This window comes from Bos javanicus, chromosome 21, assembly GCF_032452875.1.
Source record: "Bos javanicus breed banteng chromosome 21, ARS-OSU_banteng_1.0, whole genome shotgun sequence".
NCBI lineage: Eukaryota > Metazoa > Chordata > Mammalia > Artiodactyla > Bovidae > Bos > Bos javanicus.
In genome coordinates, this window is record NC_083888.1 from 6,520,918 (window position 1) to 6,539,892 (window position 18,975).

Here is an 18,975-nt window from a genome sequence, read left to right on the forward strand (position 1 = left end):
AGCTTCTCATAGGAGAGCAAACCCTACTGTGAACTGTGCATACAAGGGACTTAGGCTGTGCACTCCTTATGAGAATCTAAAGCCTGATGATCTGAGGTGGAGCTGAGGCACTGCGGAGGGACTGCAAACGCAGATTATTAGCAGAGAGGTTTGACTGCAGAGTCATAATAAATCAACTTCTTGCAGATTCATATCAAAACCCAATCAGTGAGTGGCAAGTGACAGTCAAGCTGCACCTGGTGGCAGGCTATATAGTGGCAAGTGAGTTGATGTACTTCCTTGTACAGCTGCATCTGGGGCCAGGCTTTAAGGCAGAATCCAATATTATTTTACTCTGTGCATGGCCTGCCCATTATTTTATCTACCTCTTCCATCTGCATCTCTTTCCTGCACTGCACACTTGTCTCAGTCATAGTTTTGGTAAGCCCACTAGCTAATCCTAGCCAAAATGAGTAAAAAAGAAAAAAATCACTGGAAGGCCTCTTTGCAAAGGGGGAAAGATCTAGTGATGAGACAGCAGAAGATTCTAAGACTGTTAACAAAATGAAAACTGCATTTAAAAGGAAATACCAAGAGTCCTATTTAAATTACGGTTTCATTGCAACAGGTGATTCACATTCTCCAAGCCTGCTTTGCATAGTATGTGGCAACTGGCTACACAACAAAGCCATGAAACATTCCAAACTGCTCTGCCTCCTGGAGACCAAGCACCCTGCATTAAGACAAGTCTTTAGAATTTTTCAAAAAAAAAACTGTGAACACAAAGAACAGGAACAATCATTGAAGGCCACCACTTCTTCAAATGTGTCTGCACTAAGAGCATCATTCTTAATGGTTTATCTCATTGCTAAAGCTAAGAAGCCCCTTACTAATGGTGAAGAGTTGATCGTGCCTGCTGATGAGGACATTCATTGTGAATTTTCAGCAGAGGCTGCAGTTTAAAAAGGTAAAACGTGTTCTTTTTTTTTTTGACTAGCACCAAAACTAGACAAACTGATGAAACAGCAAAGAATACTGAGGCACAGTTGTCAGGGATGGTTAATGAGTCACGTGGTACTCAACTGAGGTTGACAAGTCTACTAGTGTTGACAGCAAGACAATAATGCTTGTTTTCATGCAATACATTTTTCAGGAGGATATGCAAGAGGATATATTATGTGCACTTTTGTTGCCAACCAACACCACAGATGCAAGTCTTCAAATGACTACATATCAGGGAAACAAAACTGGCCATTTTTTGTCAGTATTTATATGGATGGAGCAGCTGCCATGAATGGACGGCTTTATGGTTTCACTAGTCAGGTCAAAGAGGTTGCTTTCAAATGTGAGTCTACACACTATGTCATCCATAGAGAAATGCTGGCTAGCCAAAAAATGCCACCTGAACTTAACAGTGTTTTGTAGGATGTGATTAAAATTATCAACCACATTAAAGTACATGGCCTTAACTCACCTCTGTTCACGTAACTGTGTGAGGAGATGAATACAGAGCACATATGTCTTCTCTTATACTCAGATAGCTTTCTAAAGGTAGATTACTGGCTAGAGTTCTCGAGTTACAAGAGCTGCTCTAGAGATTTCTTTTGGAAAAATAGTCACCACTAGCAACACATTTCAGTGACACAGAATGGGTCGCAAACCTTGCTTACTCGTGTGACATATTAAACCTGCTCAGTGAACTCAATCTGTCACTTCAGGGGAGAAAGACGACTGTTCAAGTCAGCAGAAAAAATGGCTGTGTTCAAAGTCAAACTGGAATTATGGGTCAATGAGTGAACATTGGGGTTTCTGACATATTTCAAATATTAGCAGAGATTTTGAAAGAGACTGAGTCAGGGTCTTCTTTCTGCCAGCTGGTGCATGATCACCTGTGTCAGCTTTCAAAAGAGTCAGCATTACTTCCCAACCACAAAAGACCTCTGAACTGGGAAGGAACGGATCCAAGACCCATTTGTGAATAAGCCAGGTGAATCGACTTTGTGCTAGAAGAGCATCAACTGCTTGATGCTGCAAATAACAGCGGCCTTTAAAGTATGTTTGAGACAACTTCAGATCGCCATACATTCAGGATTAAAGTCAAGGCAGCATATCCTGAGATTGCCACAAAAGTACTGAAAAGCCTGCTTTCATTTCCAACATCCTCTCTTTGTAAAGCGGGGTTTTCTGCAGTGACAGCTATCAAAATGAGATTATAGAAACTGAATATACCATCACCCCAAGAAGGGACTGTCTAGTTGCAAGAAACCAAGCTCAGGGCTCCCACTGCTTCTGCATTATGATGATCTATATAATTACTTCATTACATGTTATAATGTAATAATGAAATAAAGTACACAGTAAATGCAATGAAACGGAATAATCCCCAAACCAACTCCCACCCCCTGGTCTGTGGAAAAACTGTCTTCCACAAAACCAGTCTGTGGTGTCAAGAAGGTCAGGGACCACTGATTCACCAGGCTTATTATAAAGCTAAAGTAATTAAGGCAGTGTGCCCCCAAATTGGTCTGAAAAGAAAACTCAAGGCTAATAGAAGAAAAGAAATTGTAAACATCAGAACAGAGAAAGTGAATAGAAAAAGAAGAGTAAAAAAAAACTCAACAAAACCAAAAATTGGTTTTGAAAAAAGGTTACAAAAAGGGACAAACCTTTAGCTAGATGGGTTTTGAAAGAAGACTCAATAAAATATCAGAAATGAAAGTGGAGACAATATTACCAGAAATAAATATGACAGTAGCAGACTACTGTAACAAAAGTATACCAACAAATGGAATAAACCAGATAAAATCCACAAATTCCTAGAAACACAAAACCTAAATAGAAGAAAGAAAGAAAAGCTGAATAGACCTACAACTAGTAAGAAGGCCAAATAAGTAATCAAAAATCTCCTAATAAAGAAAAGTACTCAACCTGATGGCTTCACTGGTGGGCTCTACCAAAGATTTAAAGAAGAACCAACACCAATCCTTCTCAGACTCTTCCTGAAAACTGAAGAGGAAGAAACATTTCCTAAGGTCAGCTCTGCCTGATAATAAACCAAAGACACTATAAGGAAAGTATAGATCCATATCCCTATGAACACTGATGCAAAAACCCTGAACAAAATGCCAGGAAACTAAATTCAGCAGCATAGTAAAAGGATTGAACACCAAGATGAAGTGGGATCTATTGCTTGAATTCAAGAATAGTTCAACATACTACAATTAATCAATGTGATATGCCACATTAAAAAAATTAAGGAGAAAAATCACATAATCATCTCAATTGATGCAGAAAAAGGATTTGACAAAACACACTATCATTTTATGATAAAAAAAAAATCCTACTAGGAATAGAAAGAAACTACCTCAACATAATAAAAATATATAAGAGAAAGCTCCAACAGCTTACACCATACTCAATGGTGTAGGGCTGAAAGTTTTTCCTCTAAGTTCAGGAAGAGGACAAGGATAACGAATTTTGCTACTTCTATTCAATAATGTAGTAGAAGTTCCAGCCAGAGCAAAACATCAAGAAAAACAAATAAAAAGCATCCAAACTGGAAAGAAAAAAGCCTAATTATCTGTTTGAAGATGACATGATCATATATGTAGAGTTCCCAAAAGATTACACAAAAAACCTTGCTCAATAAATTCATCAAAAAAGTACAATACGAATCAAGACACAAAAATCAGCTGCATTTCTATACACTAACACTAAACAGTTTGAAATAAAAATCATTCCATGCACAATAGCATCAAAAAGAATAAAATATTCAGGAATAAACTTAGTCAAGGAAGTACACACTGAAAACTAAAAAAGACTGATAAAACAAAGAAAACAGACACAACAAAAAAAAATCCCACATTCACAGATTGAAAGACTTAATTTTGTTAACATACCAATAATACCCAAAGTGATCTACAAATTCAACGCAACCCCTATCAAAACCCCAATGATTTTTTTTGCAGAAATAGGAAAAACATTCCAAAAATTCATATGTAATATCAAGAAACAGCCAAAACAATATTGAAAAGGAAGAAATTGGAAGTCATACTGGCTAACATCAAATTTTCCACAAAGCTACAATAATCAAGACTATAGTACTGGCATAAGGACATACAGACCAAAGGAACAGAACAAAAAGCTCATAAATAAATCCATGCATGCATGGTCAAATGTCAAAAGGTGTCAGTGGATGCTATCAACAGAATAAAAACAGCAACCCACAGAATGGGAGGAAATAATTTTATATTACATATCTGATATGAGATTAATATCTAGAATACATAAAGAATCCTTAAAACTCCACACAAAAAAAGAGCCCATTTTAAAAACAGGCAAAGGACTTGAGTAGACAGTTCTTTAAAAAAGATACACAAAAGGCCAATAAGCACATGAAAAGATGTTCAACATCACTGATCTTTTGGCAAATGCATATCATGAGATAACACTTCGCACCCATTTGGATAGCTATTTTATCACACAAACAAAAAATAAAAAACAGAGGACCAGTGTTAAGGTAGATGTGGAAAAATTGGAACCCTTATGCATTGTTTTGGGGAATCTGAAATGGTACAGTTGCTGTGAAAAACTGTATGGCTCTTACTAAAAAATGTAATATAGAATCACTACTGATCCAACAATCCTACTTTGAGGTATACACACAACAGAATTGAAAGCAAGGACTTGAATAACATATCTGCACACCAATGTTCTCAGGAGCATTATTCACAATAGTCAAAAGATAGAAACAACCGAAATGTCTACTGGAAGATGAACAAAGCAGCTTAATGTGGTGTCTGTATACACACACACACACACACACACACACACACCGGAATCCTTTTCAGCCTTAAAAAAGGAAATCCTATCACATACTATAACAAGGATGAACCTTGAAAATATTACGCTAAGTGAAATAAGCCAGCTGCAGACAGACAAATACTGTTTAATTCCACTTATATGATATTCCCAGAGTAGTCAAATTCAGAGACAGAAGGGATAAGGAACAGAAGAACGAATGAGGTGTTAGTGTTTAATAGATACAGTGTCAGTACCGGATGATGAAAGGGTTCTGGAGATGGACTGTGGTGATCACTGCTTAGCAATGCCACTGGACTGAAAACTTATGAATAGTTAAAATGGTAAATACTGTGTTACGTTCACTCTTGCCATCTCCTGTTTGACCACTTCCAATTTAACTTGAGCCACAAATCTAACATTACAGGTTCCTATGCAATACTGTTCTTTACAGCTCTGGAATTTACTTTCACCATCAGTCACATCCACAACTGGGCACTGTTTTTGCTTTGGCTCAGCCTCTTCATTCCTTTAGGAGCTACTTCTCCAGTACCATATTGGACCCCTACCGACAGGGGGGGTTCATCATTCAATATAGTCGTATCTTTTTGGCTTTTTATACTGCTCATGGGGTTCTCAAGGCAAGAATGCTGAAGTGGTTGCCATTCCATCCTCCAGTACACCACATTTGGTCAGAACTCTTTGCCATGACCTGACCATCTTCGGTTGACCCTACACGGTATGGCTCATATTTCATTGAGTTACACAAAGCTGTGATCCATGTAATCAATTTGGTTAGTTTTCTGTGATTGTGGTTTTCATTTTGTCTGCCCTCTGATGGATGAGGGTAAGAGGCTTGTGGAAACTTCTTGATGGGAGGGACTGGCTGTGGGGGAAACTGGGACTTGCTCTGCTGGGCAGGGCCATGCTCAGTAAATCTTTAATCCAATTTTCTGCTGATGGGTGGAGCTGTGCTACCTCCCTGTAAAAGTAATGGTGACCTCCTCCAAAAGGATTTACACCAACCTAAGTCATTTTTGTTAAAATCAGAACTACATTCTTAAAAAGATTCCCCATAGGTAACTTCGAATATAATCTTTAAAAACTGTGAATCATTGTACTATACACATGAAAATTATATAATACTTTAAATCAAATAAACCTCAGTAACAATTTTTTTAAAGATTTTTTAAAAAATTCCCAGCATGGGCTCTGCCGTCCTAATTTAAGAGATATCACGGACTCTGGCACTCAGATTCAGACCAATTCATACTAACACTGATTAAACATGTTCAGTCTTTTAAAATCAATTTACTATTTTAAAGAAATTTGTTGCTTAAGTAAATAAATATTTTAAGAGTGTGGACTTGAAACAGAAGGTAATCTTTACTTTCTAAACCTGGCCTTTCTTGATACCAACTTTTGACTTCATCATAACATCCCATTTTGGTGATTCTGGTAAATCAATTATTTATTAATTTTTTCCAGAAGTTACTAAAATAAACTTTGTAATAAAAGTAACTATGTACAATCAACAACTGAATGTTTTTAATAAATAAACAGGTATCTATCAAGAGAAAATCTCTAATGACTCATTTCTTTGTTAAAAGAAGGGAATGTAAAAATTCAATTTTGGATATAATAAACTTGAGACATTCATGTATCATATATTGAAAATGTCAAAAAGGAAGCTAGATATAAGACCCAGACCTTAGAGCAAAAAATACACTTTGGGGAGTCATGTGGGAAACAATGTGCTCACCTAAGGATAAAATGTAAAGTGAACAGGGAGAGTGAAAGCCCCAAGGAAGATTTATTATTATTGTTGCAAATGAATAGTCCAAAATGATCCTCAAGACATAAGGCTTTAAACAAGTTGGCCAATATTAAAAAAAAATTTTCAAAAAGAAATCAGATTTTCAGCCTCGCTTGAAAAAACCATTCTACTTTTAAGAATTTATTCTAAGGAAATAGTAAGACAAAGACAAAAAATATATACATATATGGATGTTCATCCCAATGCAACCAAAGTAGTGAAAATGTGGAGGGAAGATATATGCAAGCATATAGGAATGACCTGTTTATATAATAAAATACCACAGCCATTAAAAAGGTTGAACATTTTACAGCAAATGTCCACAATATATTGTTGTGGGCAGAAAATATATAATTCTAGTATCATTTTTTAAATTCTGTAGGTATAGTATAAAAGAGGTACTGCATACTCATGTTAAGGAAACTAATAAATAACCTGTTGACATTTTTTAAAGATTATTTTCATTTTTTATAAAATAAACATTATTGTGATAAAGAAAAAAATTACAACAAAAACTAATGGCTGCTTTTAAAATTAAAAGAAAATTAAAAGTCTGAAAGATAGCAAGCATGAACTTTAAACATTACTGAAATGTTCCTTCTACATGAGCATCTTGTGCAATTTCCAGTTGTTCTTTGTTCATAACTTGCTTGGAATTTTGAGGCCTTATTTGACTGAGAAGGTCTATTACAAGTGAAGTGAGAAAACGCGGGCCCTAGACCCAAACAATGTCACTAAACTAGCTATGCAACCTTTGGTACATGACAATTTCTAAGTAAAAGTAACTTTTTATAACCAAAAATTGAAATTATATATGCTATATGTACCACACAAGGCTAGAATACTGTATTTGCAAATATTTGAGGGAAATGACTTATTATTACTTCTGACAAATATATCTCTAAGCATGGTATAACATGTTATACATAATATTTATGATTAGAAATGAGTAACTTACTGTGTCTGCTATTTCACATATTTACGTCCCCTGAAACGTATTTATACTTTTACTGCATATACAGCAGAAATCAAGAGAAAAAATTAGATGAAAAACAGTATTAATAATTTTCAATAACTGAATGTCAAATTGGTATCTAAGGTTATACCTTATAAAAAGCAAATAAACATGAAATATATACTAGTAACATGTTACAATATATAGTAATATAGTGCCTAATATTATATAGGGTGTATACACACACACATATACATTTATGTATATATAGCTTGAAATTTTCTCCTTAGGTTCAGTAGTAGATACTCTCACTTGATTTCTTACTTTTTCTATAAATATATTATCAATGAACAGATGCCTGAGAGTGGTGCACATGCAGAGGTGGGGCCAAAACCAAAGCTAAGTCCCAAAGACCGCAAGACTAATGAAAACGAAAGGAAATCTCTCCATGCAGCTACACAAGCTGCAAATTAAATCCTTGTGATCCTGCTTGCTATATCCTGCCTCTGTGAAACACCTGAATAGACGAGTGTTCCCACAACTCAGACCAGTCTAACTTTGGTGGCAGTAAACTTGGGAGCAAGTACATGTGGGAGTTAAACAAGATCACAGTGAGCACCCACAGCAGGTCCAGAGACCTACATAGAGTTATTGGATGGCCTCCAGTGTACTGTGGTTCACTGCTGGAGCAAATACACTGATAGCAGAGGCCCCAGGAAAAAGATTCTAATTGCTATTATTTATTATTGTTCAGCTGTTGTTTTTATTATTTCTTCTAGTATATTTTTTCTTTTATATTTTTAATTTTTTCTCATTTTGTGCTTTCCTTTTCTCTTTTTTTATTCTCTCTGCTGTTTTCTTCACTTTTAGCTTACTTCTGTTTCTGTGTTATTTTTTATTCTTTATTTTTGTTAGGTTAGTATATATTGACTAGTCTCATTTTTAAGTTATTTTGTTTGTTAGGGGCTTTTTATTTTTTGTCTGTTTCCTTGTTTCTGTTTTTTTTTTTTTTTTCCATCATTTCTGTTGGGTTTGGTCTGTTTGTTTTCTTTTTTAGTGTTGTTCTTATTTGTTTCTGTTTGCTTTGTTATCAGTCTTGGGTTTTCCTTGTCTGTGTTCTTTTCCTTCATTTTCTTTTTTCTCTGGCTGTGCTGCACGGCTTGTGGGTTCTTAATTCCCAAGTCAGGGGTTGGGCCTGGACCTCCAGAGTGGGAGCACCACCAAGTCCAGGATAGTGGACTGCCAGAGAATTCCCAGGTACATAAAATATTAATCAGCATGAGCTCTCCCATAGGTATCCATCTCGACTCCAAGACATGTCTCCACCTAACTGCCTAGAGGTGACAGTGCCTGACACCTCATGCCAAACAACCAGCAAGACAGGAACAAAGCCCCATCCATTAGCAGGAAGGCTGCTTCAAGTGGTACTAAACCCAGAGACACCCCAAAACACACACCCCAAAACTTGACACAGCTCTGTTCATCAGAGGGGAAAGACACAGCTCCATCCACCAGTCCCTTTCACAAGGAAGCCTCCACAAGCCCCTGGACAAACCTCACTGACCAGGGAGCAAAACAACAGAAGCAGGAGGAACTATGGCCCTGAAGCCCCTGTGAAAAGGACAGACCACAAGTTAGACAAAATGAGACAACAGAGAAGGAGGTTGCAGACAAAGGAGCAAGGTAAAAACACACAAAATCAAATAAATTAAGAGAAGTTAGGCAATCTACCCAAAAAAGAATTAAGTGTAAAGAGAGTAAAGATGATCAAAGATCTCAATAGCAGAATGAAGGCATGGATAGAAAAGATACAAGAAATCTTTAACAAGGACTTAGAAGAAGTAGAGAACAACCAACCAATGATGAACAACAAAATAAATGACGTGAAAAACACTGGAAGGAACCAATAGCAGAATAAACGAAGCAGAAGAACAGATAAGGGAGCTGAAAGACAGAATGGCAGCGATAACTGCCATGGAGCAGAGTAAAGAATGAAGAGAAATGAGGATATTCTCACAGACCTCTGGGACAACATTAAATGCACCAACATTAAAGAGAAAGAGAAACAGCCTGAGAAAATATTTGAAGAGACTATAGTCGAAAACTTCCCTAATATGGGAAAGGAAAATGTCACCTAAATCTAGGAAGCTCAGAGTCCCATACAGGATAAACCCAAGGAGAAACACACCAAGACACCTATTAATCAAACTAACAAGAACAACATACAAAGAAAAAAAAACTGAAAGCAGCAACAGAAAAGCAATAAATAACATACAAGGGAATTCCCATAAGGTTATTAGCTGATTTTTCAGTGGAAACTCTGCAGGCCATAAGGGAGTGGAAGGATACATTTAAACTGATGAAAATGAAAGAGCTACCACCAATATTATTCTATCCAGCAAGGATCTCATTCAAGTTCAGTGAAGAAATCAAAACCTTTACAGACAAGAAAAAGCTAAAAGAACTCATTACCACCAAACCAGATTTACAACAAATGTAAAAGGAACTACTCTAAAAAAGAAACACAAAGCTAGAAAAAGACCTACCAAAACAAACCCAAAACATTTAGAAAATGGTAATAAGAACACACATATTGATACTTACCTTAAATGTAATGCAGTAATTGCTTCAACCAAAAGATACAGACTGGCTGAATGGATACAAAAACAAGACCTTATATACATGCCATCTACAAGAGACCCACTTCAGACCTAGGGACACATACAAACTGAAAGTGAGGGGATGGAAACAGATTATGCAAATGGTAATAAAAAAAAGACTAAAGTAGCAATATTCATATTAGACAAAATAGACTTTAAATAAAGAGTATTACAAGAGACACGTAAGGACAGTATATAATGATCAAGGGATAAATTCACGAAGACATACTGTAAATATTTATGCATCCAACACAAGAGCCACCTCAATACAACAGACAAATGCTAACAGCTATAAAAGGTGAAACTGACTGTAACACAAAAATTGTGGGGGACGTTAACACTCCACTTACACCAAAGGACAGATCATACAGACAGAAAATTAATAAGGAAATACAAGCCCTAACTGACAATTATTCCACACACTTAACTGACACTTATGATAGAATATTGCATTTCAAAGCAGCAAAATACATTTTCTTCTCAAGTGCATATGGAACATTCTCCATGACAGATCACATCTTGGGTCATAAATCAAGCCGTGGAAAATTTAAGAAATGGAATAATATCAAGCATCTTTTCTGAAAACAACACTATGAGATCAGAAATCAGTTACATGAAAAAAAAAAAAACTGCCAAAAAAAAAACAAACCACCAAACACATGGAGACTAGACAACATGCTACTAAATAACCAAGAGATCAATGAAGAAATCAAAGAGGAAATAAAAAAAAAAAATCTAGAAACAAATGACAATGAAAACACAATGACCTAAAACCTGTAGAAAGCCACAGAAGCACTTCTAAGAGAGAAGTTTAAAGCAATAAAATCCTACCTCAGGAAACAAGAAAAATCTCAAATGAACATTGTATCTTATACCCAAGGCAACTAGAGAGAGAAAAACAAAAGCCAAAGTTAGTAGAAGAAAAGAAATCATAAAATCAGAACAGAAATACATGAAATAGAAATGAAGGAAACAATAGTTGGTGTTTTGAGAGGATAAACAAAATTGATAAGCCCTTAGCCAGCCTCAACAAGAAAAAAAAGGGAGAGGACCCAAATCAATAAAGTTAGAAACAAAAAAGAAGTTACAACTGACACTGCAGAAATACAAATGTTCTACTACAAGCAACTATATGCTGATAAAATGGACAACCTGGAAGAAATGTACAAATTCTTAGAAAAACAAAATCTTCAAGACTGAACCTGAAAGAAATAGAAAATATAAACAGCACAGTCACAGGTAATAAAATTGAAACTACGATTTAAAATCTTCCAACAAACAGAAGTCCAGGACCAGGTGGCTTCATGGCTGAATTCTATCAATTTACAGAAGAGCTAAGACCTATCTTTCTCAAATCCTTCTAAAAAAAAAAAAAATTACAGAGGGAGCAACACTCCAAGCTCATTCTATGAGGCCACCATCCTCTAATACCAAAATCAGAATTACAGGTCAGTATCACTGGTAAACAAAGACAAAAAATCCTCAACAAAATACTAGCAAACTGAATCCAACACCACCTTAAAAGGATTATACACCATGATCAAGTGGTATTTATCCCAGGGATGCAAAGATTCTTTAATATATACAAATCAACCAATGTAAGACACCCTATTAAAAAACTGAAGAATAAAAACCATATGATCATCTCAACAGATGCAGAAAAAGCTTTTGACAAAATTCAATATCCATTTACGATTAAAAAAAAAACAAAACTCTCCAGAAAGTGGGCACAAAGGGAACATATCTCAGCATAATAAAAACCACAGAGTCGGGCATAACTTAACAACTGAACAACAATGTGACAAACCCAAAGCAAACACTATTCTCAATGGTGAAAAACAGAAAGTGTCTTCTCTTTGAAAGGAAAAAAACAAGAGTGCCCACTCACCACTATTCTTTAACATAGTTTTGGAAGTCCTAGCCACAGCAATCAAAGAAAAAGAAATAAAAGGAATCCCTGTTAGAAAAGAAGTAAAACTGTCACTGTCTGTAGATGACATGGTACGATACAATGAAAATCCTAAAAAAAAAAATCCTAAAGATGCCACCAGAAACTATTAGAGCCAACCAATGAATTCAGTAAAGTTGAAGGATACAAAATTCAATACATGAAATCTCTTGCATTACTATATACTAACAACTAAAGATCAGAAAAAAAAATTCAGGAAACAATCTCATCTACCACTGCTGCTGCTGCTGCTAAGTTGCTTCAGTCATGTCCGACTCTGTGCGATCCCACAGACAGCAGCCCACCAGGCTCCCCCATCCCTGGGATTCTCCAGGCAAGAGTACTGGAGTGGGTTGCCATTTCCTTCTCCAATGCAGGAAAGTGAAAAGTGAAAGTGAAGTTGCCCAGTCATGCCTGACTCTTAGCAACCCCACAGACTGTAGCCTACCAGGCTCCTCCGTCCATGGGATTTTCCAGGCAAAAGTACTGGAGTGAGGTGCCATTGCCTTCTCCACATTTACCACTACAACCAAAATAATAAATTACATAGGAACAAACCTACCTAAGGAGTCAAAAGACCTGTACAGAAAACTATAAGATACTGATGAAAGAAATCAAAGATGACACAAACAGTTGGAGAAATATACCATATTCATAATGGGAAGAATCAATATTGTGAAAATGACTATACTATCCAAAGCAATCTCCAGATTCAGTGCAATTCCTATCAAATTACCAATGGCATTTTTTTAAAAACCAGAACAAAAAATTTTATAGTTTGTATCAAAACACAAAAGATTCCAAACAGTCAAAGCAATCCTGAGAAATAAAAACAGAGCTGGAGGAATCAGGCTCCACAACTTCAGATTATACTACAAAGCTACAGAAATCAAGACAGTGTGGTACTGACACACGCGCGCGCGTGCACACACACACACAGATGCAAATCAATGGAATAGGACAGAAAGCCCAGAGATGAACCAACACACCTACGATCACCTAATCTATGACAAAGAGACAAGAATCTATAGTGGACAAGATACAGTCTCTTCAATAAGTGGTGCTGCAAAAACTGGACAGCTACATGTAGAAGAATGAAATTAGAGCATTCCCTAACAACATATACAAAAATAAAACTCAAAATGGATTAAAGGCCTAAAGGGAACTCAGACACTATAAAACTCTTGGAAGAAAATACAGGCAGGACACTCTTTGACATAAAATGCAGCAAGATCTTTTTTGAGCAATCTCCTGGAGCAATGAATATAAAAACAAAAATAAATGGGACCTAATTAAACCTAAAAGCTTTTGTAAGGCAAAGGAAACCATCAACAAGACAAAAGAGACAACCCTCAGAATGGGAGAAAATATTTCCAAGTGAAACAACAGACAAAAGATTAATCCCCCAAAATATACAAACAGTTCATGCAGCTCAATATCAAGAAACAAACAAACCAATCAAAAAATGGACAGAAGACCTAAACAGACATTTCTCCAAAGAAGATACAGCAGATGGCCAATGAACACATGAAACGATGCTTAACGTAACAAATTATTAGAGAAATGAAAATCAAAACTAGAATGAGGTATGACCTCACACCAGTCAGAATGGCCCCCATTAAAAACATCTACAAATAATAAATGCTGAAGAAGGTATAGAGAGAAGGGAACCCACTTACACTGTTGGTGGAATGTAAATTGATACAGCCACTATAGAGAACAGTATGAAAGTTCCTCAAAAAACTAAAATAAAACTACCATATGACCCAAAAATCCCATTCCTGGGCATATATTTAGAGAAACCATAATTTAAAATGATACATGCGCCCCAATGTTCACTGCAGGACTATTTACAATAGACATGACATGGAAGCAACCTAAATGTCCATCAGCAGATGAATGGATAAAGATGCAGTACATATATACACAATGGAATATTATCAGTCATTAAAACAATAAAATAATCATGGATGAACCTAGAGACTGTCATACAGAGTAAAGTTAGACAGAAAAAGAGAAAAAATTATCATATATTAACTCATATAAGTTGAATCTGGAAAAATGGTACAGATGATCTCATATGCAAAGCAGAAATAGGCACAGACATACAGAACAAATGTATTGATACCAAGGGGAAGGGTGAGGGGGATATGGGATGAACTAAGAGATTAGGAATGACATATACACTACTATGTATAAAACGGGCCTCTCTTGTGGCTCAGCTGGTAAAGAATCCGCCTGCAATGCGGGAGACCTGGGTTCAATCCCTGGGTTGGGAAGATCCCCTGGAGAAGGAAAAGGCTACCCACTCCAGTACTCTGGCCTGGAGAATTCAATGGACTGTATAATCCATGGAGTCACAAAGAGTCAGATACAACGGAGTGACTTTCACTTTCACATATAAAATAGATAACTACTAAGAACCTCCTCTACAGCCCAGGGAACTCTATTCAGTGCTCTCTGGTGACACAAATAGGAAGGAAATCCAAAAGGGAGGAAATGTATGTGTATGTACTGATGATTCCCTTTGCTGTACAGCAGAAACTGATACAGTGCTGTAAAGTGACTGTATTCTAATAAAAATAAATAATAAAAAATAAAATATATCCAAAAGTTGTCTTCCTCAAGGCGTCAGAAGCCCCTGGCACAGAAGCACTGCCTACCATACACACAAAGCAGTTTTAAACTGTCCCACTTAAACTCTGTGTGTGCATGTGTGTGCTCAGTCATGTCCAACTCTTTGCATCCCCATGAACTGTAGTGGACTGTAGTCAGCCAGGCTCCCGTCTATGGAATTTTCCAAGAATACTGAAGTGGGCTGTCATTTCCTACTCCAAGGGATCTTCCCAAGCCAGGGATCAAACCCACATCTCTTACGTCTCCTGCACTGGCAGGCAGATTTTTTACCACTGACTCCACCTGGGAAGACCAACTCACATATAGTATTATCAGCCACCCCCCAACCCCAAATCACTGGAAGAGCTCCATAGGTTCTTTTTTACATAGAATAAGGAGATATCGTCAAGTACTATGTTCAAAAATTATTTGGATCAGTTGCTTCCCCTATTCTGAGTGATGGTAGCTATTCACCTACTATATACACAAATGAGTTCACTTCTATGCACATTCAGTTCTAGGATTTTTCCCCCCGTATCCTTTTAATTTTTTAATATGCAGAATATTAACAAATTTATACACATCAAAAATATACTGAAACCTAGAATCAAAGCAACTGTCCACTTATCCCTATCTCTTTCCCCTTCCCTCCTCTTACAGGTAACCAATTTCAACATTTACTAGTTTACCTTTTCTGTGTTTCTTCTCTATAAAACTAAGATAATATAGATACGTTATACAGACATGGTATTTTCTTTCAAACATGGAAGTAATTCTATGTGCCTCCTCTTTTGCAACTTTACTTTTCTCACTTATTGTATCTTCTTTTTCACTTATTGTATCAATTCATAGAGATCATCTTCATTTTCCTCACTAAATATCATTGTAACATATACTATTTATTAACATAATATGATGAAAGCAGGCTTAATACCAAAAGCTTGACAAATAAAATCAACATAATAAAACTTACAAGTATTGAATTTTAAAGGAGAAAAAAAGAACAGACATGTTAATCCTATTCATTTTATGGACAAGAGAAACTAATGTTTAGAAGTAACAGTCTCAAAGTTACAAAGTTCAGAGTAACATATCATAGAACCAGCAAATATTGAGTATTAGGCACTAGGCTAAATACTAAGAAACCAAATATGAATGTTTAAAATAAAAACTAAAAAAACTTTCTGTCTTTAAGAGAGCCATGGGAATAAATGTCAATATAGTGCTACGTTCCAAAACATGCTGCTGCTGCTGCTGCATCGCTTTAGTGTGTCCGACTCTGTGCGACCCCATAGACTGCAGCCCACCAGGCTCCCCCGTCCCTGGGATTCTCCAGGCAAGAATACTGGAGTGGGTTGCCATTTCCTTCTCCAATGCATGGAAGTGAAAAGTGAAAGTGAAGTCGCTCAGTCGTGTCCGACTCTTCGAGACCCCATGGATTGCAGCCCACCAGGCTTCTTGGTCCATGGGATTTTCTAGGCAAAAGTACTGGAGTGGGGTGCCATTGCCTTCTCCGAAACAAACATAAATATATAAAATTTACAAACACAGTAAAAGGGAGAAAATAGAAGCGGGGAAAGTGGAAGCAGTGACAGATTTATTTACTTGGGTTCCAAAATCACTGCAGTTGGTCACTGCAGCCCCGAAATTAAAAGACACTTGTTCCTTGAAAGAAAAGCTATGACAAACCTAGACAGTGTACTGAAAATCAGAGACATCACTTTTCCAACAAAAATCTGTATTGTCAATGTTATGGTTTTTCCAGGAGTCCTGTACAGATGTGAAAGCTGGACCATAAAGAAGGCTGAGCACCAAAGAATTGATGCTTTTGAATTGTGGTGCTTTTGAAGATTTACCAGAAGGACCAACGCTGAAGCTGAAGCTCCATTATCTTGACCACCTAGTGCCAAGAGTCGACTCACTGGAAAAGACCTGATGATGGGAAAGATTGCAGCCAAAAGGAGAAGGGGGCAGGAGAGAATGAGGTGGTTGGATAGCATCACTGACTCAGTGAACATGAACTTAGCAAACTCTGTAAGCTAGTGGAGAACAGAAGAGCCTGGTGTGCTACAGTTTATGGGGTCGCAAAGAGTTGGACACGAATTAGCGACTGAACAATGACAACAAGAGGAGGGAGCAACTATTTCATTTAATTGGTTTGTTTGATTTCAAGTTTATTAACATATTTACTGGGATAGAGAGTACATGGTATGAAAGACAATATGAAACTTTAACAAAACTATATATAAGGAGATGAAATGGTTGTGCCACAGGTAGGATAATGAAAAAAGACAAACTGGAGATGTAAGCAGGAGATATGAACTTTATCCTAAACCTAATGTGAAACCACTGATATTTCTACCTGGCTTTGTGTGACCTTGGAAATATCACCTGACTTCTCTATGCAAAACTATAAACTATGGATAATAATAACATATGTATGTATCATATGGACATTCTAAAGAATAAATGCAATTTGCATAAAATTCTTCTTAGAGATGGGAATACCAGACCACCTGATCTGCCTCTTGAGAAATTTGTATGCAGGTCAGGAAGCAACAGTTAGAACTGGACATGGAACAACAGACTGGTTCCAAATAGGAAAAGGAGTTCATCAAGGCTGTATATTGTCACCCTGTTTATTTAACTTATATGTAGAGTACATCATGAGAAACGCTGGACTGGAAGAAACACAAGCTGGAATCAAGATTGCCGGGATTGTCAGATATGCAGATGACACCACCCTTATGGCAGAAAGTGAAGAGGAACTAAAAAACCTCTTGATGAAAGTGAAAGTGGAAGTGAAAAAGTTGGCTTAAAGCTCAACATTCAGAAAATGAAGATCATGGCATTTGGTCCCATCACTTCATGGGAAATAGACGGGGAAACAGGGGAAACAGTGTCCGACTTTATTTTTCTGGGCTCCAAAATCACTACAGATGGTGACTGCAGCCATGAAATTAAAAGACACTTACTCCTTGGAAGGAAAGTTATGACCAACCTAAATAGCATATTCAAAAGCAGAGACATTACTTTGCCAACAAAGGTCCGTCTAGTCAAGGCTATGGTTTTTCCAGTGGTCATGTATGGATGTGCGAGTTGGACCGTGAAGAAGGCTGAGTGCCGAAGAATTGATGCTTTTGAACTGTGGTGTTGGAGAAGACTCTTGAGAGTCCCTTGGACTGCAAGGAGATCCAACCAGTCCATTCTAAAGGAGATCAGCCCTGGGATTTCTTTGGAAGGAAAGATGCTAAAGCTGAAACTCCAGTACTTTGGCCACCTCATACGACGAGTTGACTCATTGGAAAAGACTCTGATGCTGGGAGGGATTGGGGGCAAGAGGAGAAGGGGATGACAGAGGATGAGATGGCTGGATGGCATCACTGACTCGATGGAGGTGAGTCTGAGTTGAACTCCGGGAGTTGGTGATGGACAGGGAGGCCTGGCGTGCTGCGATTCATGGGGTTGCAAAGAGTCGGACACGACTGACTGACTGATCTGATTTGATCCGATCTGAATGTTAGCCAGGACTTCAGCTCTAACATTCCACAATTCTAATTAATATTTACATACTTCTAAAATGAAACATACAAAATCATTTGAAGATTATAATCTCTGCTGAACAAAGACTGATTTTACCTTTGTGAATACTATGCAGACAACATAAACCATCAGTGTATAAATTTCAAGGACATCCAAAAAATTTTTAAAGATGTCACTGAAAGTGAAGTGAAAGTGTTAGTCACTCAGTCGTGTCCAACTCTTTGTGACCCTGTGGACTGCAGCCCGCCAGGCACCTCAGTCCATGGAATTCTCCAGGCAAGAATACTGGAGTAGCCATTCCCTTCTCCATGGGATCTTCCTCATCTAGGAATCGAAACCTGACCTAGGGATCGAACCTAGGGATTGAACCCTGCATTGTAGGAAGATTCTTTAACTGTCTGAGTCACCAGAAAGCCCTAAAGATGTCACTATGGGAGTGGGAAAAACTATTTCTCCAAACTGACTTCCCTGGTCCGATAAGACACTATTTTCTACTGTGTTTTTGTAATTTTAGGAAAACCAGAAAATGCTGCAAACAAACAAAAAAATGCTACATCAATTTACCCAAATCCTCTCAAATGAAATGTGAAAGCGCATGACTCTCAGCTGTCACTCTTACAGTAATCATGGCAAATCTTTTGAAACTGAAGGGAGGGAT

At 37.1% G+C, this 18,975-nt stretch overlaps 1 protein-coding gene across 8 annotated transcripts in view; it reads right to left on the reverse strand.

Moving 5' to 3' along the window:
* Positions 1–18,975, reverse strand: part of MEF2A (myocyte enhancer factor 2A) — a 179,129-nt gene that overhangs the window by 97,608 nt on the left and 62,546 nt on the right. The gene's annotated exons all lie outside the window — the stretch shown is intronic.